The 19,860-nt window shown below is 41.9% G+C and overlaps 1 protein-coding gene and 1 long non-coding RNA gene across 2 annotated transcripts in view; one reads left to right on the top strand and one right to left on the bottom strand.

Moving 5' to 3' along the window:
- Nucleotides 1-19,860, top strand: part of CRIM1 (cysteine rich transmembrane BMP regulator 1) — a 186,356-nt gene that overhangs the window by 51,781 nt on the left and 114,715 nt on the right. The window lies entirely within an intron of this gene.
- On the bottom strand, nucleotides 1,411-18,006 carry LOC115290167. Its single transcript, XR_003907998.1, has 3 exons — nucleotides 17,933-18,006; nucleotides 2,925-2,999; nucleotides 1,411-1,700 (listed from the first exon to the last, which is right to left on the bottom strand). It is a non-coding gene; the product is annotated as an uncharacterized LOC115290167 (long non-coding RNA).

The raw sequence follows: 19,860 nt of genomic DNA, 5'->3' as shown, positions 1-19,860 counted from the left end.
ACAGTGACCTTCTGGTTGTTGTGATTTCTCGTGCCCAGCAAAAGAAAAGAAAAGTCCTGATTAAATATTGTATATCCTGGTGTAAGAGTGGGGTGTCTTTGCCTGTGCCTGTGTAGGGGAGCATTTTATTTAGCCATAGTGGGGTTTACAGTAAATGGTGTAAGGGGCGCCTGGGTGGCTCAGTAGGTTCAGCATCTGACTTTGGCTCAGGTCCTGGTCTCATGGTTCATGAGTTCAAGCCCCACGTCGGGCTCTGTGCTGACAGGTCGGAGTCTGGAGCCTGCTTCGGATTCTATGTCTCCCTCTCTTTCTGACCCTTCCCTTGCTCATACTCTTGTCTCTCTCTCTCCTTCAAAAATAAACATTGAAAATTTAAAAAAATAAGTGGTGTAAAAAAAAAAAAAAAACAAATCTTCAATCCGACCCTTGGAATGATGCTTTCTGTGCAGTTACAAGTAAACAGGCAGTAATGTTTTGTACCACTTACCCTGTCCCCTCCCCCGCACCTGTTTCTTTGCTTTAACTCATTCTTTGTGCTTCCAAGCCTTCTCTTCTGTCCAAGCTGTGGATAGCCCAGACGTCCGTCTGTCCTCTCCCTGTCCGCTCCTAGGTTAGTATGGGAGTGCCAGGAGTTGTTGGTGAACAGTTTTTGCTACAAGCATATGCTTGTTTCAAGATTAAATACCGTGTTGTTAGTATATATTTTTAAAAATCCATTTGGTATTAAAGGACAAAAAAGAACCTGGCACTTTGAGTCAGAGAAACAGTGTTCTCTGGGGACCAAGCTTAGAACGTTTCCATTTCCATCTTTGCCTTTAGCAGGTGAACATCTCTGCTTCTGGGTAACCCTGAGCAGGCCTTTGCATATTTGTGGTTTCTGACTTGGCTGAAGGTGACCTTTCAGCTATTTCCAGGGCTTGGCATGTGCTCTATCATGAAGAGCGGCCGAGGCGCTGCTCTGCCCAGCTGTGTCCTGCTAATCCTGGCCCACAAGGGTTTTTCCTGACACGAGCAAAGGATCTGCGATCTTGGCCTTCTGAGCCGCTGCAAAGGGAGCCCAGCCACTCCCCGCAGCACGGCCCCCTTCCTCTGAGAAGGCTGGGAGCTGCACCTTCTGTGTCCTCCTGTCCCCGCTGGTGTCTCCATCAACCACCCAGAGGGTGTGGGCTATCAGGAGTGGTCAGGCCATGGAAAACCTCATTACTTAGTGTAATGGATGTTCCCAAGCCATAATCTGGGATCTCAGACAAGGCAGGCGAGCTTGATGGTTTTAATTTGCAGTCCATCAAAAAGTGATCATTTCAAATGCCTTTATGATTATATCAGTATAGGTAAGGATTCTCCGGTAGATAATGTGTTTCTGACCTTTTTCCAGGCTTGCCAGTATTACATAGTTACTACTCCCTTGTAAGAGGTCCTCCAGGAAAAAAAAAAACTTTTTTGAAAGAAGAGGGTTTTAATTTTTAAACCAGCAAGGAAATCCATCAATGGAAGGAGACCAGGCCAAACAGATGCCATCTCACACAAAGATAGACTTTGAGTCAAAGTTACAGTTTCTCCTACTTCTTAGTCTTACATGAAAATAGCAAATATTGCCAATTTGTGTCTTTTCCTCAGTGGCCCAGTAATGTTCTTCCAGTTTTCTTCCCACCTCGGAAGGCCAGCCTCCTCTTTCTCTCTTTACCACCAGCTCCTGTAATCTAGGCAGAATGTAAAAATATTTGTCCTTATTGATTGATTACACTCTAGAATGTTACCTCAGCCAGTATTTGCATTTTGGTCCTTTCTAATCGTGAAATTCCTCTGAAAGGAACTCAGCCCAGAAGTAGGAAAGCTCTTTAGGATGGAGCAAGGATCCTGGACGTCAGTCCTGCCCCATCCTGAGTGTGTCCCCGAACCTGGGGAGCGTGGGCCCAGGGCCGCCCCAGCTACACTGCTGCTCTCTGGTGATACGGGAGGAACCCTGCCCCAGGAAGGCAGCTGTAGTAAGGACTCTGTGGCCTTTACGGTCTGAAAGGGGTTGTGTGTGGTAGGCCTTCTAGAAGATAGTAAGAAACAAAAAATAAAGCTTATTTTAATCAGTTTAAAAGCTGTTTTATGATTTATAGACATATGGTGTTTATTCCTAGAACTGATGCCTGTATCTTCTTTGTGAAATGTGTAACTCTCTCAAGAAAGGTATTTAAGACCACTAACATTCCATATTTGGGGCTTTTGAAAGAAATATTCTAATGAACACAAAATGGGGCTCATTCCCTAGTTCATACTGACCACTCAATGTACTGTATTGAGCATTTTAATAATTTTGGAACCTATGAGACCATTCTTTTAATGGTACATACTCTCTATGATAAGAATTCTATGATAAGAATAATGATTCACATCGGTTGTTGATTCATCTAAAGCTGGGGATGTACTCTTTCTAGGGTACCTTCCTGATTTTGATTTACAGTCTCTGTTGCTAAGTGTTTTTTGCATTACAAGGAAGTAACAGCTGCACATAGCACCAGTAAAGTTGGAAGAGGGAAGGAATTAACATGTGATGAATTAATATTTGTGTGAATTTGTAAGAGACAGGAATGTTCCTTTAAATTGTAGATGTGTTTTTTTGTTTCTGGCCGACAACTTCCTAGTTGTCCTTCACTTCATTATTCTTTTCTCCGTCACTGGAATTTTTTTTTAATTTCCCGAAAAGCAAGTAAAGTGCTTTCTCCTTATCAGTAGTGTTTCTTTTCCTGTTCCAATAACAAAAGAACAATACAAGAATTTAATACAGTTAAAAAAATTGATACTTCTTCTTAATGTATCCATGTATTTGTAGATAAAATCCAAATTTCATAGACATAAAGAAAAGCTGTGTGTCAGTAAAATGAGCTCATATTTTATCATGTTCTTCTTAGGTTTTTCCTCCCCCCACCGCTTACCCAGTTTGGAAAATTAAATCATTTTTTTTCCTCTTCAAAATCTGTTTCCATGTTCTGTCATTGAGAGTAAAGGTCCTGGAAATGAGAAAGATCACTAAGACCACTGGTTGTCCCCTTAACAGAAGGACATTTTAAAGGTGTCTAGAATACATGCTGATCTTGTTTATATATTTATATTATAAAAAATATTATTATTTACCATTTCTGCTGCTTTGGGGAAAAAAAAAAAGTCCAGTCTGCCTCACAGGCGTTTATAAATATCAGAGGTGTGTTTTTGCAACATGAAAGGCTGTTTCAGTGTTTGGTGCAGTTCAAGTTCATGGCAGATGCCCATATAAAGCTCCTTCTGCAAACATCCTTGAAATGAGGTTGAGCTGGGGCACTGGTGACCTGTCCCGTGGTGGTCCCACTGTGGCCTCGGGGGCTGTGCTTGCTTACTCTCTAGGGCGTGAAACAAAATCTAATAGTCTCAGCTGTGCGTGACCCAGATCTGGGCGATTAGTGAGGGTTTCATACTTTGTAACGACTTTGCCTGTAACATTTAAAGTGATATTTATGTCTACGGTGGTGAAGAGAAGATACAATATTAGTGCATTTATATGTTCTCGGTGCCTTATGGCATTCTGATCGGCATTCTGATCGCTAACTGCGGGGGAACCTTCTGAGTGCTTTCTGACTGAGAGCCAATTTGTTCTGTTCAGTCAGGAATTTTTCAAAGGAAATTAGGCCGTGGTGTCACACCTCAGTGCGACGTGGAACTCCCAAAAATGTTACCTATGTGTTTTCTCATGCCTCCTGGCCTGGCTTCGTGTCTGCCTAAATTCAAGGTTTATTATAAGGGAGTCCTTGGGGGTCCTTCAGATATTTCAGCAAGTGAGCAAACATCTTTAATCTGGAGAGTGTAAACCTCATATGGGTCTCTCTCTAATAGTGTGTGCCCATGTGTGTTAGGAAGCATTTTTTTTTTCCTGGAAAAAAAAATCCTGTCACACGTGCATATATTTTCTGTACCAAAAGTACACTGTATCTACACGTGTTCCAGGTGTACGTATAACTCTATAGCTAGATACGTACAAGCGTGTGTACATGCATGGTGATGACAGGTAATGCATGGCAATGAGTACAGCCACATAATTTGTATCTATGTCTGTATTTACCTATGTGCTATTAGATACGCTGCTCACAGGATTTACATTCTTTGATTACGAGTTTCCTGAAAACTGTGCTTTTCTTCGATGGCAGAAATTAGTCATAGAATCTAACCCCCAGCTGTGCATCCCAGCATTACTGTATAGGAACTGGTGCGACATTACGCACTCTGAATAGCTTATGGAAGATAAGGCAAGACTCTTCAAATAAATATTATTCCAACTCCTTCCACTTTCATTTCCCTTGTCACCATAACAGCCACACCCAACTTTGCCATTAGACCGTGTTGTCTATCTGCTTCCTACATGCTAGGGAAACTGACCCCACTGAGTAGCAAGGGAAATATGAGAGATAAAGTTGAAAACTGCTTTCCTTTTGTTGACATTTCTAGAGCAACAAGTCAGAAAGCTTTTGTTCCTGTGGGTAGACAAGAGCTGCTACGGGTCATGCTTAGCTGGTATGTCCTGTAGTAACCGTGATGACTCCCAGCAGAATTATTTAAAACATTCCAGTAAATAACCCAGAGTTCTGGTAAACAAAAAAGGAGCGGTGGTTAACTTACAAAGTGTGTGTTTCAGTTTCCTATATATGGGAAGGAGAGGACTGGGGACGGGGGTTAGAGTCCACGTAGGGTAAAGGTACCCACATTTCTGAGATTAAGCTATTTTGGACCAGCCTCAGTGAGATGGTGTTTGTTTTTTCTTTTCTTTTTTCTCTTTTTTTTTTTTTTTTTTTTAAGGAGTCTCCCTATTTGGCCCTTCAGAGCTCTGCTGTGGGAATTCCTTGCTGTATTCTATTGCTCTCTCAGTCGGTGTGACACCTTTCTAATATCTTTTCATTGTTATCACTCATCAGTTCAGAGGGATTTTTAGTTAAATCACAAGCTGACTTGCTGCTCCACATTCATGCCATCCGTTCTTGAGTCTTGTTTTACATTGCGATTTTTGTCCTCTCTTAAAAGAATTCCTTTGGGACAGGAGTCCTATCACCACATGAGGTGGCCCATTGGATACACATTTTCTGAACATAAGGTAACATGAGTGACCTTGCTGTATGTCTCCTGGGCTGAGGTACTGCTTTCTACGACCAGAAAACACATGTGAGGTTGTTATAAATCTGATGTCAAGTGCCTCCTTAAAGAGAGGAGAAATGAAATGATTATATCACACATTATTTGCTGTTATGTCTAGCATCAAAAATAAATGAATGTCTTCAGGAAGAAAAAAAAAAGTTGGAAAACGAGAACACAGACATGTGGAGGGATTGACGGCACAGTGAGCTTACGAATGACTTGATTTTCTTCCTGGCATTGCGGAAGGGCTCTGGCTGTCAGGGACTTGAACCAATCTGTATTAATATAAAGCACCAGAAATTTAAATAAGTCCTGTTTGAGAGCGATACCGGGGTTTTCCTTGAATGCCACTGGATTGACACTGCTTGTTAAATGTCAGCTAAATATATGTCGCTGGTGCACAAAAACCGAGAGGGCCACAAAAATATCCATCCTGGGCTTTAAAATATTTAAACCCTTTAATGTTCTTTTGACCTTCAGTTAAAGGACATAGTCACAAAACAGAGGAAATGCCTTAAATTCTAGCATCTGTGTTTGTTTCTTTATACTTTTTTGGCACGGTTACAACAGTAGGGCTTTCTTTCCTTTAATTTTTTTCCCCACTACAGTCAACACGGTCTTTCCACGCAAGTTAAGAGGGACAGTCGTGAGGCCAAGAGCAGTATGTTTCTGCCCTGTGCTGTGAGCCAGGGCCTGATTGGGTGGCTTGCTGTTTCAGAGGGAGCCTCGAACCAAAGAACCGGCAGAGGCCCTGCAAGTACAGATGGTCTGTGAAGTTAGATGCCTGCACTGGTGCGCAGAAACACGCTTCTCCATACTCAGAAGTATGTCGCGCCCTCGTATTTTGAACGTCTCGAGTCTTCCTCACTGTGTGCCTTTTATTTCATGGGGATGTGGTTTGGGGATCTTCATCTGGTTTTTCAGCTGCTTGAAGATGTTTCTTCAAGAGTTCCTTCTGTGGCTGAGACAGGAATCTGGTCTAATTAAAGTCCCTATAAGGTAGATCTATTTTGACATGGGTGCTTTATTTTGGCTCTGTACTTCAGCCATATTTGTCATTTATCACTAGTGAGAGGTCACTGACTACTTGAGGGAGTGGAGCAATGGCCTCTGACATCCCATTAAATACTACCAAATTGGTAAGCTGGGGACATTTTCTCATTTACACGTTCCCTCAGCTTTACCTCCAGTAATTGTGTGTGTCAGCTTTTCTTGAGATTTTGAATAACAGGCAGCGAAATCCACTAGGTGTTCTTTCCCACAGGAGTTGAGTTTGGTAGCATACGTCCCTCTTGACATGTATATGCCCCTCTTAACCTTGGCCACTCAGCACCACAGACCCCCTGGCTTTGGCATCGCTATTGTTTGTGTGCCACTTGTGGGGTTCTGACATGAAAAAGTTGGGAAGCAATACTGTTATGCACAGATGTTAACAGGCTTAAAATTAGCCTTCAGAGTAGTTCTCAAAAACCGTCTGAGTCTCAAAAGCTGGTTTTGTCTGAAGTTTACAGATTAAATGTATTTATTCTATAAACTCATGTTGAAGGGGATAATCATCTGCCCCTAGCAAATGCCTATGTAATCTCCCCTAATTCATGCATTCTTTCATTTAACAAATATTTATTGAGCACCTGTTCTGTGTCACAAACTGTGCTAAATACAGAGTGAACAGGACAGACAGGATCCCAGTCTCCCAAAGCTTCTAGTCTGATGGGGAAAATAAGTAAAAGTCATAAAGTGTGTAAGTGCAGTTGGGTAACAGAATGCCAAGACCGAGAGGATGGCTTGAGAAAGGCTCTCTCCGAAGAGGTGATGTTTAAGTTGGACTGAGAGCTAGGAAGGAGCAGGCTGTGGAAGAGCCTGGAAAAGTACATTCTGGGCAGAGTAAACCACGGATTAGACAACCTGGTGTGGAGCTCTGTGAACTGGGGGGTGGGAGGGGATGGCTGGTGGGCTGTAGGTAGTGAGTGAGGGGGGGGGAGGTACCTGAGGGGAAGCTGGAGAGGTAAGAAGGGACTAAATCAAATAGACTCTAAGGCTGGGAGTTTGGATTTTACTCTAAGTGTAACCAAAAGCCATTAGAAGGTCTTAAGCTTCAGATGGAGATCATAGGATGCCCTTTTTAAGATCAGCTTAGGCTGCTCTGTGGAAAATGTCTTCTCGGAGGAAGGAGGCTGGAGCGAAGCCAGGGGGCTGGCGTGGGCCCTGAGGGAGAGCCAGGGAAGTGATGTGCGGCCAGACCAGGGGTTGGCAAAGGAGTTGGAGAGAAGGCAGGGGATTCTGTGTGTCATCTGGATGTATAGTTATTTAGTCTCAAGTTGATTGAATTTGGGGGTCAAATTAGGAGGTGAACTCCACGTTCACCCTGGGCCTCCATTTCCTGAGATGGGGAAGACTGAGCAAAAACTGGCCGCAATCCAAATTAACCTTCGAAATGCATCCAAGTGTACCAGGGTGGAGGTAATTTTGAGTCCTTCTCTTTATATAGTGATGACATTTGAAAATTAAGTCATTAAAGTATTACACTGTCTGGAACACACGAGCAAAATTCCAGAGATTCCAATTTGGTGGCTCTAGGTCATGGTTATTCAGTTTGGTCTCCTGACTGGCTTAATCCTTCACCTCTTACTTTTGAGGCTGTGTTTCTCTCTCTTGACTTTTGGTGAATGCTTCTGTTTCTTCTCCCCAGGGATGTCAACAAAAGTCATACCCCAGTTTGCTTAGTTTCCTTTTAAAATTGTTCACAGATTTCTTTTTTTTTTTTTATAAGTTTAGGACAACACGTGACTTTCTCGGCCATGGCTATTCATACCCTACAATCCCAGGGCACCTGGTGAAATGGCAGGTGCCTGCATCACTTCTCTTGCACACTCCTGAGCTTACGAGGAAGCCCTACTGTGTTTAAGTCATTCTCCCACCTCTGTTTGACTGTTAGTATGTTAGTAACAGCTATGTGGCTGTGTACTCAACACTGTAATTTGCTTTCCTGCGTGCCTGCCTGTGTCCCCTGAAAGCAGAGTCAGGGCTTGGCACCTTACAGGTCGTTAATGTCTCATGATTGAAAAAATGATGAATTAAGAGTAAATCCTATGAGATCATTCATGATATACTCAGAAAAATTGGACTTTACCTTGTAGTCATTGTGGATCCCCTGCAGGCTCGTAAGCAATGGGGTTCAGAATAAAATGTAATAAGGGCGTACTCTACACAGACTCGTCATCAGAAAGTCTCCTTAAGTATAAAACACGGTGAGAATTTTATACTTCACGGTCATGATTATGAATATTAATTTCCATTGACCCGATAAGGAGAAAAGTGTGTAATTATTGGGGATTTCTAGGTGATAGAAAACAGGACGGTAACTTTCTGTTTGTCCTCTGAAAGGAAGAGGCATTTTAGGTTTAGGATTTTTTTGACCTTTGATTTTACTTGTGCCTAATTTCATCCAGATGTACCCTTTAGGCTCCAATCATGTTTCGTTTTGGTGTTCTTGCCACCCATTTTTCAAAAGCAAAGGCAAAAATCATCCTTGCTTTGTGTGCAGTTGGAGGAGATCCTGGCACAGGTCCTCCAGAGCCCAAAGAGAGAAAGGATGAGCAGTGTCCAGACCAGTAGCTGGCTGGGTCAGACTCTTCCTCCCATGACCATTGCTAATTAATGGGCGAGTCTGTTCTGTAGTTACAGAGCTTCTTACCCGAGCCCAGGCTGTCCTGGCTTCAGAACATGGCCAGCTGCACGGCCCAAGCCACTGCCAGAGCTCTGTTTCTGATTCCACCCTCAGCGAGTCCGATGCGGTGGTCAGAGAGCGAGCCCCCAGATCCATTCACATGTTTTGATTGAGAACAGAGACACGATGCCCTCCAGTCAGAAGCCCTGCACTCACATTGGACACCATGTCCCCTTCAGAAATACGCCGTTCGCCTGGGTAGACGGTGCAGTTCTTCCTTCATTCTTTTGTTCTTGATTTCTCTCCAGGCCTCTTTGCTCCTGTGTCTCTAGTGTTTAATTCACTCTGGAACTTTTCCTGACATTCTTTCCTTCACCCCTCCCCTCTCCCTTTCTCTCTCCTATCATCCCTTCCTGCACACCTCTTCTGGTTTCCCAACACTGCATTTGCCCCCTTTCCACTGAAATAGCCTTGTATGTTGGCCTCTTTCCAGCAATATTAATGCACCTCATTTTTTTAAACCAACTTAATATATTTACCCACATAACAAACTCAGTGTACTTTACGACAGCATTGTAGCCTGAAATAACAAAATACTGTTGTAGCAGACCACATATTTAATTTACTTTTCTTTCTTATTTTCCATATTTTGGACTCTGTTTTATTTCAGGGGCCTATTATGTGAATAGGATCCTCGTAGGACCTTCAGAGGTAAAGAACGATCTCCATGGTATCTACAATACCTTAAAAACAATAATAGGAAGATGCAGAAAAAAATTTGTAACAGTTCAGCTCTTAGCTAAGATTTTAATATGGTAAACATTCACATATATTACAATGAATAATGTATAGTCCTAGCTCAAGATATTTCCAGTATTCTTGGGGAGACAGGCATGAACACAATTTACTATAATAGGAAGTAGAACAAAATCAGTACTTTCAGTAATTCAGAGGTACAAGAAGTCTCTGAGAGCACTGAGAGAGAAGTGATATTCTGACTGGGAAAATCAGGGATAATTTTCCCTCCCAGAGAAGGTGGCAGTTTATTTAAACCTTGAAGGATGGACGGGATTTCAGTAGGTCGAAGGGGAGGGAGGGGAGACGAAGGAGGCGGTGGTGGAGGTAGAGAAGCACCGTGTGCAGGGTGGGGGTGGGTACCAATTCCAGCACAGCTTGGAGCTCATGCATGTCACACACAGCTCCGCTTTCTAAGAGGTTGTGACCAAAGGAGCAGGGTAGGTTAAGTTGTAGCCTGCAGGTAACGTAGCTAAAGTGGGTAGTGCTTTTTACCTGCTACATATTAGGAACTTGAGCATATTTATACACAGAAGTGAAAGAACTAGCAGCAAAAAATTCAAGGCACAGAGCAAGAGAGCAAGGCCCCAGACAGCACCACAGGCTTTCCTTCGGGTCCTCCTCTCTACGCTTTTCAAGTGTCGGCCCTTGTTCTGCCCTGTCCAGCCTCCCTTTACTGCACAGCGTAGAGGTGGGGAAGCTGCTCACCCAAGGAATCAGCCCCAGAAATGAGGCAGAGTTGCCTTCACTCAGTAGGAAATCACGTTTCCGATTCTCTACAACTGTGTTGATAGAATTCAGAGAACAGCGGTCTGTCTTGATTGAAAGTTTTGTTTTCTGTTGGGTTTCCATTTCTTTTGTGACCTTGGATCAGTCATGTAACCTCTCGGAGCCGCCTTTGCCTTATCTGTTCAAAGAAGATGGTGACCCTGGACTGTGTCCTCGGCTGCTGTGCTGTACCATTTTTGAAGTTGGATTCACATCCAGGCTCCGTCCTATCTCTTTTGCTCCCCACACTTCCCGTCCTCTCTCCTGCTGTAATTCTTAACCTGATTTATCCTGAGGCTGTCCTTGTCATAAACATAAGTGGATGTTGCTAATCAACGCTAACATATTTAAAGAAATTTTCTTTTGATTCAGCAAAAAGCTGAGTGGTTTATAGGCTTCATGTCCAAAAAGAAGGAATCCCAAAGTTTAAAATTAAGGTTCTGGTCCTCCATACAGTCGTTAACCATTTGAATGACATGGTAATTTTGTCGAAGAGGGACTTAACTCTGCAACATTGAGAGGCCTGTATACTTTGGTCAGGTTCATTAAATAGCTCTGTCCTTTTGATTGACATTTAGTCCCCCTTGGAAAAGTTGAGATCGCTGTCAGGATAAGCACATGGTTCAGGAAAAATAACAGCTCCATGAAGTCTGTGTGTCAGTATTGTAGCTTCCCGTTTGCATTCTAAATAAGAGCATGTTTTATTGCCACTTGAAATGGATTCACTGGCATCCCAGAACAGGTAGTTTTGATACCAGTTAAGGCTGTACAAGACCATTCACATTCCACATTCCTTGTAATGTGCCAAGCGCTTGGTGCACATACCTTATTTATCACGTTGAAGAGGAGGAATGTGCTGATTTTGAGGTGGTCTTATGCCAGAGGAGCCAGCTTTTCTAACAATGATTCCCATATTCCTGAAGCTTAAGTTAGAGTCTGAGCATCCAGTTTCATTTTTCTTTTCTTTGGAGCCAGTTCTTGAAAGGTGAGAAATGCACACGTATATAAATAGAAGGATGTGTGGAGATACTCTGAGGTGGTGCTTTGTGCGACACATCTAAAATGCCTACGGTCACGTACAGCGGTCCTGGTCACTGGTGAGACTGAGAAACGATGGTGGCTCCTACGTAATTGTAATTGATACCAGCGTGATGGCATTAGAGCTCAGTGAGGTGATGGATTTCTTTGTTCTCCTGGCCTGTGACATCCAAATCCCATTTGGTTCTCTGCTTATTTTACAAACTTCACTTAACTTCTGACTCTTATTTCCTCTTAGTGTGATTGTTTTCTACCTTTGTGTTTGCTTTAGCCTTAATTCACACCCAGCCTACGCTCTCCAACTTCCTGCCCTCTTTCTTCTTCTCCTCTCTTGTCTTTCAGATATTCCCTGATTAAAATGTTCTCTTGCCCATCAGCAAACTGTAGTAGTTTGATTCATTTGCTTAAAAACAGATCTCTTATTCCTGATAATGGGAATTCTGTGGGAACATATGATGTAATAGTAACTAACATTTAGAACATGCTTACCATGTACATGTCACACCAGGCATTTTATATGGATTATTTTATTTAATACTGCTAAGAACTTCATTAAATACATTAAGGGGCTGAAGTAACTTGCCTAGGGTCACACAGCCAGGTAGAGCAAGGATTAGAACCTACATGGTCTCATTCTATCTACATCCCATATTCTCAGCCACCTTTGTTGCTTTATTGCCTCAGCTGTTGAGTCCATCAAGGTTTAATGATCACAGTGAGGTCACAACATCTTGGTAGACACACAGACACTGAACTTGTAGTAAATACCGCTTCCTCTTGCAGTACTGGATCCCAGGTGTCATTTGCGAGACATGTGTGGGTACTTCTACTATACCTACGCACGACAGTGCAGCTTTCCCAAAGTCCAGGAAATCTTTACCTTTGTGGAGCTGAGGTTTGAATGTTAAATGTTTGCCAGCTAGGAAAAAAGGGAAGGCCTAAAAATATGAGAGAGGAGAGCATGGGACAGATGAGGGAGCAATCTCATTGTAACGGGAGCAAGCTTGGTCCTATAATAGTGGAGAAAGGGGGGGCACGTGGTGGTGATGAGACATGGGATTGGTCATACCCAAGAGGCCAGGGGCTTCCAGTGCCATGGTAGAGAGTTTGGATTTTCTTCTTCCGTCATTAGGAAGGTGATGTAAGCATACCATGTTTTCCTTCTCGAATCTCTCCTGCCTATGTTGCCTCATTCTGTGAAAGCCACTGAAGTCCTGGGAGCTCCACCATATTTAACACCAGTAGCCGAGATCAGCTTGGAGGACAGTCTATTGCCGTGGCATTGTAAAAGGCTAATGTTTCCATACAATCTTTTGATCCTTGCTCCTGCATAACGACTATGAAATTAAATCTAAAGCTATAAACAGAAACTTAACGTCATTACTTATATTCTTAACTTGTAAGGTTAATAGAGATGTTTTCCAAAGGAGGTTTTATGTAAGATTAAATGTATGGCTTTTACACATTTCTGGTTTGTTTCTCCTGATTAAACTTACTTTTTTTTTTTTTTTTTTTTGAGAACTGGCACATTTAAGTGATGCTCTGAAAAAGCATTTGAATATTGTTGAAGAGCTATAATCAGTGTTGTTTAAAATGTTTATTTACTTCTGTTAATTAGTGTTTAAAATTGACCTTCAAAAAGCAAGCAGCATCTTTCTCGATGGCAATTTTATTTTCAAAAAAAAATTTTTATTAGTCATTTTTCTGGTGTTAACAAGATGACTTGATATAGACTCAATTTTATTTTTTTTATGTTAAGCCCATTCTTTCCTACTTTCAGTCAGAAAAATAATTAGTAACTTAGGAGTATTTCAGTCAGATTGCAAATATGTTGCCATAGCCTGTTCACAGGCAAAAATCGTAGAATGATATAGAGTAGACCTCAGATTGAGATTCTTGCGGGGGGCACTGCTTAAAACAAAATCAAATGACTGCTGAAATCTAGAAGATGTTCTCCTTTCGGCCATCACTCTGGCAGTCCATGTCCTGTCCCAGTAAGGGTGCTGTGTACAAAGACGGACGTTTTTCATGTTCCTTTCATTTTCCCTCCTCCCTTTCCCTCTCTCCCTCCCATCTTCCCTCCCTCCCTCCCTTCCTTCCTCCTCTGTCCTTCCTTCTTTTTTTTAATTGCTTTCAGTGCCTTTTTTTTTTTTTGAATGCCTATGGTAATGGCAAACTCTCATTTTTTGAAGCTAGCTTTTCTTTTGGGAAATAGTCAAAGGGCACATGGAGTCCTAACTGATTAATAAAATAAGTGAGCATTTTGGGGGATTCTGATTTTTGCTAAAGTATGAGCTAGAACTATTAGGCACTGAGGCTGATTTTAATGTGTATTTCATGAACTGCTTTAAAAGAAAACGTCAGAGGGAACATTATAGAAGCATGTTGCAAAATGGCAGAATTAGAATAACTCTATAACTTCCTAAAGTGCCCTCGTAGAACATGATTTGAATGTAATAAGTTATGTTGTGTGGTTTCTTAGGGTTTTTGTCCCTTTAATTCGCTGTCGTGTTTTATTTGTTAAATATGGTTAATTTTTTTAATTCATAAAGAACTTTAGGGTACATTAGCAGCTTTCAGTTCTCAACTCAAACATTAGTTAATATGTTACTGTATATGTGGAGATACAGGAGCTAACAAGGGTAAATAGAAAGTGGCAGGGTAGACTTTTTTCCCATGCACAAATGAATGGTTGTAAGTGCTGTTTGAAATTCTATCTGAAAGACTGCTGGATTCTCTTAACTGTACAGTCTGAGAAGTTTTGCTCTCAGGAACTGCTAGAGTTTATTCTGTTTGCTACTTATCTCTCTTCTGATTGACCCTTAATTTAAGTAGTAATTTATTCCTGTCAAATGTGGTAAGCTCTGTTCCTGAGGCTTTTATGATACCAAAGGTTTGGTTTGTTAGTGACATTACCTCCAGTGTGATACCCGAGACAGAATATTTTAAATGGGTTAGTATAAGTCAGCTTCATGAATTAAGTTATCTACTTCTTCTCTCTTGGTTTCTTCCCCCAAAATTAAGGATGCCATTTTTATTCCTGTGATTTTCTCTCTGCATCCCTCTAGATGTTCTATTTGATACTTTGGAAATGGTTGTTCTTGCCAGGATCTTCCTGTTATTGCTGTGAGTCACTCTCAGGCTAAAATTTGTTCCTTGATGCTTGTCCATTATGTCTTTCTTTGTCATATTTTCTCAGCTGCCTTCAATATGTCCTCCCCAGTGACTGGCTACAGAAATACTGCAATGCAGGGTGCTGGGTGGCTCAGTCCATTGAGTGCCTAAGTCTTGATTTTGGCCCAGGTCATGATCTCGTGGTCATGGGATCAAGCCCTGCATTGGGCTCCACTGTCTCTCTGCCCCTCTCCCCTACTTGCACACACAGGCTTCTTCCCTCACTCCCTCTAAAATTAAAAAAAAGGAAAAACAATTTGCAATGCGTTATCCAATCTAAGCCTTTTTAAAAAAATTTCTTGCAAATGAGCTTTTGAGCACATAAATAACATATATTATGGAAACAATATTTAGAGCATTGGGTAAGAAAAAATTATTTCCATGCTTGAGTATTTTACAACTTTGATGATGGGATTTCTTAATTTTCTAAATCAGAGATTCTTGCATACTTTAGAATTCATTTCAATATACTCTAGCCCTTTAAAAATTGCAAATAAATTTAGGTAGTTTGTTTTCAGAATTGATTTTGAGAGTTTCATAGTGCTGTAGAAGGTAACTGGTGTCATACTGGGGTCCTGAGCCAGAGTCAGTCAAGAGTCATTGAACCACATGCCCACTTAAGTCTTTTGGTAGAGCATGTTTTTAACTCTTTAAGATAATTACCTTGCTGATCCGGAGACCTTTGAGAAGTCCGTAAAGTTAATTACACCATGAGATACACCCTCTGCTCAGCTGCTTAAGCACTGTATCAGTTTTACAGGATGTATCAGTGTGATTGCAATATAGTGTTATAGTAATACACAGTTCATTGTGTGTAGGCTTTTCTAAAGTAAGCTAACAGTGATAATTACGCGGTTATTAAAAAGTTCAGGACCTTTTGGGATGCCAAGGTGGCTCAGTCGGTTGAGCGTCCAACTTTGGCTCAGGTCATGATTTCTCAATTCATGGCTTTGCGTCCTGTGTCCGGCTCAATGCTGATACTCAGAGCCTGGAGTCTGCTTTGGATTCAGGGTCTCCCTCTCTCCCTGCCCCTCCCCCTCCCTCCGTGTCTGTGTGTGCATGTATGTGCATGCACTCTCTCAAAAATAAATACTAAAAAAAAAAGTTCAGGACCTTTTGCAGATGTATGGTTAAGATAGGCTTTGGAAACTTGGTACATTTTTGCACACGTCGTGTGTGTTGGCGCCACCTGACAATGGGGCTTAATTATTTAGTCCATTGCCTTTGTATCATTTGATTCTTTGACTTTACATTGTAAATTTGGTTCTATGACTTGTAAAAAGGTCTCGGAACCTTTTGTAACTATTCTGAAGTCTGCAGTGAATGGTAACTGAGAGCCAACAAGACCAGCTTACTTATGTGCCAGGTATTAGTGTAAGTGCGTGACATATGTTACTTCCACCTCGTAACAAGGTAGTGAGGTGCAGACTTTTATTATCCTCATTTTACAGATGAGGAAACTGATCTAGGAGAGGCTACCCAGGGACACACGCTAGAGTGAGTGGTAGAACTTGGATAGGTAAGTGGGTAGGTAAGTAGATAGATAGGCAGACAGGAAAAAGTAGAAACGTTAAGAGTAGTAAGTGGGTATTTTTGCTGGGAGATATAGTAGTTCCCTGGCTGCCTGCTATGCTGGAGGCATTATGTTGGGCATGGGGGAGGGGGAACAAAGAAGCACGAGACTCTAGCCCAGCCCTCATGGAAGGCACATTTGGTCATGGAATCCCAAAGTATAAGTGATTATTGATGGAATGTGGACATTTTTATACAATTGATATATCGGGGCACCTGGTTGGCTCAATTGGTTAAGCTTCCGGCTCTTGGTTTCCACTCAGGTCATGATCTCAGGGTTTCATGAGTTCGAACCCGGTGTTGGGTTCTGTACTGGCAGCACAGAGCTTGCTTGGGATTCTCTTCCTCTCTGTCTGCCCCTTCTTGTTTCACTCTGTCTCTGTCTCTCTCAAAATAAAGAAATAAACTTAAAAGTATTTTTTAAATTAAAAAAAGGATATATGTATGAAGTCTGTAAACGTAAAGGAAGGAATCAGACTTGTGGAGGAAACCAAGGGGAAAGAATATCTCACAGAGGATATGACTTGTTTGAACATAACCAGAATGCTCTTAGAGGACAAAGACCATACATTTTGAACTTTGTATCTCCAGATTCCTAGGAAAGTGCCAGGAGGTAATGAGTGCTCAGGAAATGCTGCACAGATAAATGGTGGCACTCTGGCCAGCAGGGTGTATGTGGCGAAAGAGCATTGGAGGAAATGTTCCTCCCTCCCCACCCCTTACCCCCTACGCCATTGAAAACACGGGGGCAGGTAGGGGCGCAGTGTGCTCTTAAGAGGTGGCACTGTGAGTGTGTCATTGAAAAGTGTCATGTTTGGGAGTGTGAGTGCCATGCTGCATCACACATCACTCTCCTTTCACTTGGCCCATGTCCCCTGCCAGGAAGTGTCTCCTACTCCAATCTCCTCTCTACACCTGCTTTAAACCCTACCCACATTTCAAGACCTTGATAAAGACAACACTCTTCTATGAAGCTTTCCCAGCAACTGCCTTGCAGGTACTGTCCCCTTTCTCTGGAGTCCCAGCACTCTTTGTCACTCACTTGCCATTTACTAGCATATTGCATCGGGTCACCTCTTTAGTCTGTATGGTGTTATTTAAGTTTTCTTGTATTGTTCTCTGAGTCTTATTTTGAAAAGGCCCTCAGAAATCATCTGTTCACCTTCCCATTGATAAAGATGAACTGGAAACTCAAAGAGTTAAAGAACCGTATGGTTCACAGAAGCTGTTAGACTGAATCTACCCAGAGCCTGATCCGTATTAACTGGTGCTCTGCTTTCTCCAGCACTCTGTAGTCAGTTTGTGGGGGTGGGGAATAGTGTGAAACATTTGTAAATGAAAGAATGAATACCGCTTTGGCTCTCTGACTACTATAAAGATAATGTGGTTCCCAGCTTACACTGTGTAGACCATTAAACAGAGTAAGACCTCAACCATTAGACGTGTTTGTTCAGAAAGAGTATCAGAAGAGCAGCTACGGGCCAGTTTTCCTGTTACTTTCACCAGGAACACTGCTAAAGATGGCTGTTTGATTCATTTCTTAAAGCTCACTTGAACAACTCAGTCAGCTTTATAGATCTCTGACAGTTTAAACTTAAGTTGTTTATTTCTAAGTTTTGATTAGAAATTAGTCTTTTTCCAATATAAAAATTCTTTTTCTTAATTTAATAACTTCTGCTTCCCAGTGACATAATTAAGGACAGAGATTAGATTCCACAGTGCCCTTGTCTTTGCTATGCGAGAAATCCTCCTCTGACTCAAAAGGAGGCTTACCGGTGACAAAGTCCGTTGTCCCCAACATCCTCATCCGGGATTCAGAAGAGGTGGCACCTTCTGCATGTGTTCTTAAGTGGGCAGTGGGTAGAAGAGTTCAGTCGGAGGCTATTGTTACATAGGGACAGCCATGACTTAGTCAAGATTCCTTACAGAGAAACCAACACAGAACACCCTTGTGATTCATTGACATCACATTCACATGTTCAATTATTCATCAAACAGTGACCCAGAAGATGCGTGACGTGAGGTCCCCTTGTCATTTGAATCAGGTGTGCTCTGAAGTACCTGTGCGGGAGCAATTGCTTAGCTGGTAACAAGCCAACTGCCCAGTTGTTTTTCAGTTTATTATCACATATGCAAGAAGCCATGAACTAGTCAAAACTTCTTTCTCTCTAAAAGAAAGCCAGGAGGAAGAAGAGTAAAGTGAAGTCCTAGAAAGTTCTGGTTTCTGGTTCCTTACCAGAAAACAGAAATCTGGGACAAATTAGAAAGCTGGTGTGCTGTGTTTGGCAGTAGATTGAATCCCTGAAATGCCTGGTACAAAAACAAGGAAGAGCAATTCCTAGAAATGCCTCAGCAAGTGTGCTGACCACTGTAACGTTGCGCTTTCCGGGGCAACTGTAATCTGTGGCATCACACACCAATTAGTGTGGACAGAGACCTCAGGAACTATCTCTTGTGAAAAGCCTGAGTCTACCATATTTCCATTCTCCCCACCCACAATCTTTTTATTTTAATAGGAGGCCCAGTAAGGATATGTTGACTGAATAGCCTTCTTAGATTACACCATTAATCTTGCAGGTGTTGAATTGTCTCAGATCTGTCGTTTAAGGCTTTCAGGTCGGGTAAAACTAGCATGTATCAACCGCCAATTGTATCAGACTCTGTTGTTGTTTAAAAATTTTTTTTTAATGTTTATTGATTTTTGAGAGAGACAGAGAGCATGAATGGGGGAGTGGTAGAGAAAGAGGGAGACACAGAATCTGAAGAAGGCTCCAGGCTCTGAGCTGTCAGCGCAGAGCCCAGTGTGGGGCTCGAACTCACAGACTGTGAGATCGTGACCTGAGCTGAAGTCGGACCCTTAACTCACTGAGCCACCCAGGTGCCCCAGACACTTCTTTTTTTTAAAGAATATGTGGCTGATCAGATTCTTTTAGTGTCCTAGGAGGAAATAATCTTGAACAGGGAGGACAACGAAAAAGTGGTATGTCCAAGTAGAATTAGAAATCAGAGCTGTAGTCACCCTAGATCCTAGAATTCTGAGATTGGTCGGTAAGTTAGGGAGTGAGGGTGGCTTAAAAACACTTACGGGGCACCTGGTGGTTCAGTCAGTTAAGTGTACAACTCTTGATTTTGGCTCAGATCATAATCCTATGGTTTATAAGCTTGAGCCCCACGTCAGACTCTGTGCTGACAACACGGAGCCTTCTTGGATTTCTCTCTCTCTCTGCCTCTCCCTCTCTCTGTCTATCCCTCTCTCAAAATAAATAAATATTTAAAAACATCATTGTCAGGTTCAAAGAAATACTCTTTAAAAATGCTTAGAATAAATGTACTTTTAATCTTCTTTATCTCTTTCACCCATTCCCCCTCCATCACTGCCATCTGGCAGCCACCAGTTTGTTCTCTATATTTATATTTAGGAGTCTGGTTTTTTTCTATTGTTTTGTTTCTTAACAACAACAAGAAGAAGAACAAAACACCTTAGAAATTCACATACAGCCAACCAATAAGCTCCTGAATCAGTAGAGAAAACCTGGTAATTACCGCTTCCCCTTTATACCTGATCTCCTAGGAAGTTTCCATTCTTCCTTCTGAGGCAAGTTTTTATATTCTCAGTTATAACGTGGACAAAGGATAGTATTAACATAAACTCTAAATTTTAAAAAGTGGCTTTTCTGAACATAAGGGTAGCTGTGACTTCA

Source organism: Suricata suricatta, chromosome 4 (genome assembly GCF_006229205.1).
Source record: "Suricata suricatta isolate VVHF042 chromosome 4, meerkat_22Aug2017_6uvM2_HiC, whole genome shotgun sequence".
NCBI classification, from domain to species: domain Eukaryota; kingdom Metazoa; phylum Chordata; class Mammalia; order Carnivora; family Herpestidae; genus Suricata; species Suricata suricatta.
Note: the sequence above shows the minus strand (reverse complement) of the source record. Positions and strands in the feature narration are given on the sequence as shown.